Below are 9013 nucleotides of genomic sequence, written 5' to 3'. Positions count from 1 at the left end.
TTTTTTTTTTTAAAGATTTTATTTATTTATTTGAGAGAGAGAGAATGAGAGAGAGCACATGAGAGGGGGGAGGGTCAGAGGGAGAAGCAGACTCCCTGCCGAGCAGGGAGCCCGATGCGGGACTCGATCCAGGGACTCCAGGATCATGACCTGAGCCGAAGGCAGTCGCTTAACCAACTGAGCCACCCAGGCGCCCTATTTTATCTAAGTTTTTGAACTGGCATAAAGTTGTTTATAATATTGCTTTATCCTTTTCACATCTGTAGGGTTTGTAATGCTATCCCCTTTTTCTTTCTGGTATTGGTAATTTGTGTTTTTTTTTTTTTCTTTTTTGGCATCAGTCTCTCTAGAAGTTTATCAATTTTAGTTATCTTTTCAGACAGTCAAATTTTGGGCTTTACTGATTTTCTCTAGTGTTTTTCTACCTTAATTTCTTTCTTTTATTTTTTAATGAACTACCTTAATTTCTTTCTGCTATTCTCTTTATTATTTCCTTTCTTCTACTTACTTTAGGTTTAACTTTCTTATCTCTTCCTAGCTTCTTAAGCTAGAAATGTAGATAATTGATTTTAAATTTTTTTAGCATAAACATTTAAATGATAACATTTCCTCTAATAACTGTGTTAGCTGAGTCTCACAAATACTTACAGGCTGTATTTTCATCATTATTCTGTTCAAAATATTTTTCAGTTACTATTGTGATTTCTTCTTTGGTTAATACCATGGAAATGTATTGTTTAATTTCCAAATATTAAGGCTTTTTATCTTATTATTGTTATCATTTCTAATTTAATTCCACTGTGTTCAGAGAATATATTTGTAATATTTCAAATTTTCAAATTTGTTGGGACATATTTTATGGCATATATCTAATTACTCCCCTTTATATATGTATTGATTATACTCTCTTTACATTTAATGTACTTACTGATATGCTTAAGTCTATGCCTTCCATTTGATATATATTTTCTATTTGTCCCATCCGGTTTTTGTTCTGTTCCTCCTTTCATGCCTTCTTGTGTGTGCGGGGATTGATCAAATATTTTTTACTAGGACATTTTAATTTCTTTTTGGCATTCAACTGTATTTCTTTACATTTACATTTGTTTTAGGTCGTTCTTTAGGGATTATAGCATATGTCTTTATTTTATCCCAGTGCACTTAAAGTTAATTTTCTACTTCTTATAAAATGAGAACTTTGCAACTGTATATTTTTATTTATCTACCCTCACTCTTTATATATATATGTATATATATATAATTTATATTTGTATGTATATTTTATTTTATAGACATCATGACCCAATGCAATGTTATAATATTTAAAATTTAAGAGTTAGGAGACAACTCCAAGTAAGTAAACAGGCAGCATCAAAAGGGGACAGTTCATAAACCAAGAGCTAGAGGGGAAATAGAAAAGCTGTGTAAAACAGACACAAGAAGTAAAAACTGATAGTCTACTGAGACCATGTTGTGTTAAGCAAAACTCTAAGATCACTGCAACATAACACAGCGATTGCTTTTCTTAATGACATTGCATATAAAAAAGTGTTAAATATTAAGTATTAATCTGCAAATATAGTTTCCAAAGGCAGGTAAGTATAAAATAATATTTAGAAAGCTTTCAATTCCAAGGCTTTATCTGGAAAAATCACTTAGGTGAATATATGTATTCCTTGATAATTCAAGATAATTGACTAGTAACTATCAATGTGTGCATGTTTGTATATGCATTTTTAGATAGAAACAATATGTGTGTGTGTTCATTTGTGTGACATTGTTTGTAAGGAAATCGGGCAATGGAGTTACCAATTCAAGTGTCTCTTCTACTGCTGGTGGTGGTTGGGGTAAGTGACCTCTTTTATACATCATTTGAACATTTTCTTTACAAAATGACCATCTGAACCTTAGTTATTCCCTTAATACCTGGTCAGAGTGTGAAACAAAAGCATTATTTCAGGTTAGGACAAGACAACTTGACCGTAGTTGCAAAGAATGGGCAAGAACATGACACTAGAAAATGAAATCCACAATTCAGCTGAAGCAATGAGATGCATCCAATTCTCTTTTATTGGAAGTGTACATCATCTCATTTAGTATCTTGAGACTTTAAGAAGCCAGTTAAAGATGACTATGAATTATATGTTCTAGCGGTAGTGTCAATGGCTCAAAGTAGTTCCATTATGGAAGAAGACCTTTAATTTCCAACCCTAAGTGATATTATCAGATAACTTATATCCTTCCATTGTTCCCTGAGACAAGCTACTCTTTGTTCTTTGTTGGGAAATCTGTTTGGATACAGAAATAGTTGGCATGACATTTCCTGAAATTGTATAGCATTACGCATGAGGAAGGCTCAGGAATTAATAAGAAATCTTTGAATTTTTAAGACTATGTTCAGGACTTTAAGAATTGTATAGATACTCTCAGAACTTTCTATATACATGGTAAATAGTTAAGATAAAAGGCAACTTAGGACCTTTGTTCCCCCCTCATATGCCAAATATATTTTTCCTAGATTCAAACCATAGTTTAGTATCAATTGAATGAACAAAAACTATAAAATAATAAAAAATTAAGATTGTGAGAAATGAGCATTTCCACTAAACTACTTGACTTTGGAATATGTATTCATACAAATATTTTAATATTGTCAGAATCATGCAGCAGGCATTCTAAAAGCTTAGCATAAAGTTGTTCAAGTCCCCATTCTGACCCAGTACCTAGTCAGTTCTGGGAACAGAATGGCTCAATTCTTCTCTTTTTGCTGCCTCTCAGACTAGCCTATGGTGAACTGCCTTAGGTCAAACCACTCCTGGAAGAAGGTTTCAGAAATCTTGCTTGGAACTTGTAAAAGTTAAGTAAGTCGTGATATGGGATTTTAACAAATAAAATAATTAAGTGGTGCCATAGGCATTCCTGATCAATGAACTTGGAACCTGGGAGATTAGAAATGATTTTAGGGCTCAGAATAATTTCAGCAGCACATTAAGACTTGGTTCCTTTCATCTTGTAGCCCCATTTCTTGTCCTGGAAGAAAGCAGAGAAAAATTAGAGTTAAAAGATCTGCGGCTTAATCTTGGTAGGAACATTTGCATACAGTCAGGTAGCTAAGCTCCTGGAGAGGTGCATCTCACTGTTACACTTTTTTTCATAATTTGTTTATTCTTCCATGTTATGCAAGGGACAACTAGAGGTACTTACCAGTGACATTACATTATACTTGGCTATTCTTTTTTTAAAAATGACATTTAATAACTTCCTGGAATGATCTCCCTCAAAAACCTCTATAACCTTTCTTTTGTGATGGTTTTTACAGATTTTGTTCAGGACTTGTGAAGGCAGCTGATTTAGTATGCAGTTTAATAATATAAATGCGGGCGCCTGGGTGGCTCAGTTGGTTGGGCGACTGCCTTCGGCTCGGGTCATGATCCTGGAGTCCCTGGATCGAGTCCCGCATCGGGCTCCCTGCTCGGCGGGGAGTCTGCTTCTCCCTCTGACCCTACCCCTTCTCATGTGCTCTCTCTTTCATTCTCTCTCTCTCAAATAAATAAAATCTTTAAAAAAATAATAATATAAATGCTTTATTATACATCAAATTTTAGGTAAATGCATGCATGGTGTGAAAGAGTGGGGGAGTAGAGGGATGGGGAGATCCAGATCCCACCAAACATTCACATTTTCAATGCTGTGCTTTTCACTAAAGAAAGGTTGCTTTAGAAAACCCTTTGGCAGTGCATAAACCTTTGTTCTTAAGGCTTCAACAAGGATTATGTAACAATCCATTTATAGATCGGGATTTGGGCTCAAGTAAATTCTAATCAAAACCTATGTGGGGCATTGTTCCTTCCTTTATCTAAAATGCCCTGTTAACTAGTTTTCTGAATACATTGAATTGTATGAATTACATCTCTTTGAAAGCTTTCAGAATCCAAATTAGATATTAGGTGAAGAATAAAGTAAATGCCACAACAAATATATTTAACTGTGACAAAATGGACTGTTACCTTTGATGCTGGTGTCTCCTTTAGTGGCTTTTTCCAGGGCCAGGATCTACATAATTTGCTCTTATTTACTTGAAAAAAATAACTAATATTGGTGATACTTGGGAGTGACCTTATTTTCTAGTGGATCTTGATATTTCCAAGGATAATGATTAGTTTGACGCACTCTGGACTTTGAGAAAGGTTCTCTGTTTTCTGTGTATCCATATGAATATTTGTTTATGTTGATGAGGAGAACAGAGAAGTCCAGAGGCTCAACCATACTGTTTCAGTTCACACTGCAAATTATAGGCAGTTGCATTTTTGTCAGTCTGGTGTTGTCTTCTGACTTATTAGGTCATTCACCATTTTCTCCCTTCTATTATTTTATATACCCCACCTCATTCCCCAAAAGGTAGGATCCAGTTTAGGAAAATACATAAAATACTGGAAATGGGGAAAAAGGAAATTAAGGGTGAGTAAGTGAAGATGAAACCAGGATAAGGTCAGTAAGCAAATGCAAGCCACACACTGCTGTATGATTCAACTGTAGGTACAGAAGAACCTCTTTTTTTTTTTTATTCTTATGTTAATCCCCATACATTACATCATTAGTTCTAGATGAAGTGTTCCATGATTCATTGTTCGTGCACAACACCCAGTGCTCCATGCAGAACGTGCCCTCCTCAATACCCACCACCAGGCCAACCCATCCTCCCACCCCCCTCCCCTCTAGAACCCTCAGTTTGTTTTTCAGACAGAAGAACCTCTTTTAATATAGCCTGATGCAACTGGGGTCAGGATAGGGTGAGCTCATGGGGTTGGGGCACAAAAGTATCTGATGTTTGTAACATTTCAGTGGCCATTTTAGTCTCTAGTTCTCTAAGGAAGAGTATCGGTCTCTCTGGAAAAGAGAAGCAAAAAGTGGGAAGCAGAAAGACTGCATTTTTTAAATTGTCAAATGAATCTATTTGTTGGAACAAAAAGAATTTAGAAGACAGGCAATCAAAATGAAGTTTTCTCCCCTCCCCCTTGAATCCCCTTAGAGTTATTTAGCTCTTCTAGTAAGAGGCTGTTGACTTGTTGAAAATGGCTAGTGACCAAAATGACAATTGGAATTTGAAACAAAAGTATATGTGCTTCCATTTACTTGTAGAAATAGAACGTCTCAATTATAAGTGTCAGTCCTTAGTCCAGAGTATTCCTTATTCTGTGCAGCTTTGGCCAGGTAAAGCAGCGTGGAGCATTAAACAGGAAATAACTTGACCTCAGATGCTGAGCCCTTGTACTCTGCCAGAATATGGTGATGTTTTCTTAGCCCATGCAGTTGGTTTAAAGTCAGGCAAAAGCAATTTTGAACAGTTTTCCAGATACCTTTGAAACCTCAGAGCACTGGGTGTTATATGTAACTAATGAATGATGTACTATATGTTGGCTAACTGAATGTAATAAAAAAATTTAAAAAAAAAGAAGAAACCTCAGGGCCTTTGCACTTCATGTTTCCTCAGCCTGGAGTGCTCTTCTATCGTATACACATGTGGACAGCTCCCTTACATTTTCAAGTCTTTACTTACATGTTATCTCTTCAGTAAGGTTTTATTTGACCACCCCGTATAAAACCACATCCCCCTTCTTCAGCACAACCTTGCTTAATTTTGGTGGGGGAAACTTAACACCTTCTAATATAGGTTATAATTTACTTTCTTGTATTTTGTCTGCTTTTTTTTTCACTAGAATGCAAGAACCACGTGGGCATATAATTTTATTTGCTTTATTTTAAAAATTGAGGTGAAATTCACATAACATAAAATTAACCATGTTAAAGTGCACAATTAGAACAATCACAGTTTCAGTGCAACCATTACATCTATCTAGTTCTAAAACAATTTTTTATCCTCTCAGAAGGAAATCCCATAGCCATTAAGCAGTCACTTGCCATCTCCCCTCACCACCTAGCCCCTGGCAATCACTAATTTGCTTTCTGTTGTACATCCATTTCTGACTATATGCTATTTTATAAGGCTGGTGAAAAACAGATGGAATTAATGCTCGAAAAATTGACCTGGTACAATAACAAGGGTATTAAAAAATAAATATAGCTGGCGATGGGCCATGATGGAAAAATCAGCTTATTAATCAAAGGAAAAAGGCATGAAATGAATGATGGCCAGGATTGTGTACTCATTAGGTGTCTGGCTTTAACCAGAAAAATGAGGCAATGATAGGTAGGCAATTTGGTTATAATAAAGACATTGCAAAAACAGTTATTGATGAAACCGGCAGGAAAAAGAGCATCAGGAAATTTGAGTATTTAAATATGTAGGCTTTCCACCATAAGGAGAATTGGTTACTGTATGTTATAAACACTGCTCTCTGCTATAAAATGAGAAATTGATGAAGACAAAATCAAAGCAACACATGAGGAGGACACTTACTCATAAGAGAGAAATTCAACTTCATCCATATCAAAATGTTTGGGCATGTTGTTGGGAGGCAGAGGCTAATGGGAGTGACAATGGGTAAAAACCAGAGGAGCAATTTAATGCCAGATTAAACTCATTTTTGCATTCATTGCCTAATGGCACAATTCATCTTCTACTGTTCAGTGACTCTTGAGTCTCCCGGAACCAGATGCACTAGAAACATTGGGGGAGGGGGGTTATTGTTTTAAGCATTCAGTTTTAATCCGTAACTCAAGGGTGAAGATGTCCAGTATTTTTTTTTTTGAGGTAAAAAATACATTATTTAATTATAAAGCCAAATTTGAGATAGCCGGATTAAAAATCACTAGAGACTCTACTCTAATCTGGGCTTTACTAGTAATTAGCTTGGTGATTTTGGCTAGTAATTTACCCTTTTTCATTTGATGTTTTCATTTTACCTCGCCCATCCCATAGTGATTTTTCAAAGTAAAAATAGGCTGTTTGTTGAAAAACTTTTTGAAATAGAACTTAGCAACTTATAATTTTAATATTTACAAATATCTGTTTGACTTGTGAAAGTAAGAAAAAATACCCTTTCTTCTGGGGCTTAAATACTTATTAAGGATTTAATTGCTAGCATCAAATTCCTCTATAAAGTGCAGTTACTAAGTGGTTCAAACCGGTTTTTGATGTGGTTTGCAAATATGAAAAAGATGCTGATTATGTTTATCCATTTTCACAGGGTTTCCACTCTTTCTGCTCTGAGCTGAATTAGTTTCTCATAGAGTCCTCAGCAGCTTCTTGTATCCCTTCAGCTTGGGCCACAATATTTTCTCTGTATGTCTTATGATTTCAGAGGGACCAAGGTATTTTTAAAGAATTGTAATTAATTGCAATCCACATGTGGGGGAAGGGTCTTCTTACAAGAGGTTGGTCTGGAGAGGTAAACATAATCCAAGTCATGAAGTATCTTTTATGATAAGAGCCAGGTTAAGAAGTTTAGATATTTATTATTAAGGCATTCACAAGCCACTTAAGGGTTTTATGCAAGGTGTGATATTATCAGGTTTGCATTTTAGAAAAATCACTCTACCTGACTTCTGGACTAAAGGAGGGAAAGACTGGAATGAAGAGACCAGTTAAGAGAAGAAAGATGATGATGATGTCTAAACTAAGGTGGTGACTGTGGGGAAGGAGAAAATAAATGGATTTGAGAAATATTGGGGAGGTAGAATCAATAAGACTTCATGAGTGATTAGACGTGGGAGATCAGGGAGAAAAAAGTAAAGATAACATCCAGGTTTTGGTACCATTCATTTAAATTAAAAACCAAACAACCAACAAACAGCCAATTCACCTTGTAACCATATTTATTTGGAAAACTTTAGCTATTAGGTTTCTTTTTCTTTTCTTTCTTTTCTAAATGTTATTGGAGACTCAGTATGATACAATGAGTAGAAACACAGGTTGTAGAGTCAGATAGACCTGGGTTCAAACCCTGGTTCCACGCCTTACTCACTGTGTTATTTTAGGAAAGTTGCTTAACCTTTCTGTGCCTCCCTCGGCTTCCTCATCTATAATATGAGAATAACCATAATACCTATCTCATAGGGTTCTGATGAGGGAAAAATTAGTTAATCTACACAAAGTATTTAGAACAATGCCTGACATTTAATAAGTATTCAAGAAATGTCAGAAAATTGTATTGTTGATATTATTATTATTATTATTAGTAGTAGTAGTAGTAGTAGTAGTAGTAGTAGTTTTAGACAATTTCACAAATGCTACCTAAGGCTATATTTCTTATTTTCAATACCTTTCAAGCACCCACATTTAGAATATGAATGAACATCAGTGATATCTTACATCCCCATAGGCACCTTGACGATAAGATTTGGGAAGAAAGGGGACAAAAAGGATGAAAAGTGTTTTCAGGTGCAATTGTAAATTGCACCCCAAACCATGAGATACCTAGGAATAAATCTAACCAAAAAGGCAAAGAATCTGTACTCAGAAAACTACAAAATACTCATTAAAGAAGTTGAGGAAGATGCAAAGAAATGAAAAATGTTCCATGCTCATGGATTGGAAGAACAAATATTGTGAAAATGTCTATGCTACCTAGAGCAATCTACACATTTAATGCAATCCCTATCAAAACACCATCAACTTTTTTCAAAGAAATGGAACAAAGAATCCTAAAATTTGTATGGGACCAGAAAAGACCCCGAATAGCCAGAGGAATGTTGAAAAACAAAAGCAAAGCTGGCGGCATCACAATTCCGGACTTCCAGCTCTATTTCAAAGCTGTCATCATCAAGACAGTATGGTATTGGCACAAAAACAGACACATAGATCAATGGAACAGAATAGAGAGCCCAGAAATGGACCCTCAACTCTGTGGTTCGACAAAGCAGGAAAGAATATCCAATGGAAAAAAGACAAATGGTGTTGGGAAAATTGGACAGCCACATGCAGAAGAATGAAACTGGACCATTCCCTTACACCACACACAAAAATAGACTCAAAACAGTTGAAAGACCTAAATGTGAGACGAATCCATCAAAATCCTTGAGGAGAACACAGGCAGCAATCTCTTCAACCTCA

The sequence above is a fragment of the Leptonychotes weddellii genome, chromosome X, assembly GCF_054177405.1.
Source record: "Leptonychotes weddellii isolate Sample4059 chromosome X, ASM5417740v2, whole genome shotgun sequence".
NCBI classification, from domain to species: Eukaryota; Metazoa; Chordata; class Mammalia; order Carnivora; family Phocidae; genus Leptonychotes; species Leptonychotes weddellii.
The sequence above is the reverse complement of the archived record's forward strand: the minus strand, read 5'-3'. Positions refer to the sequence as shown.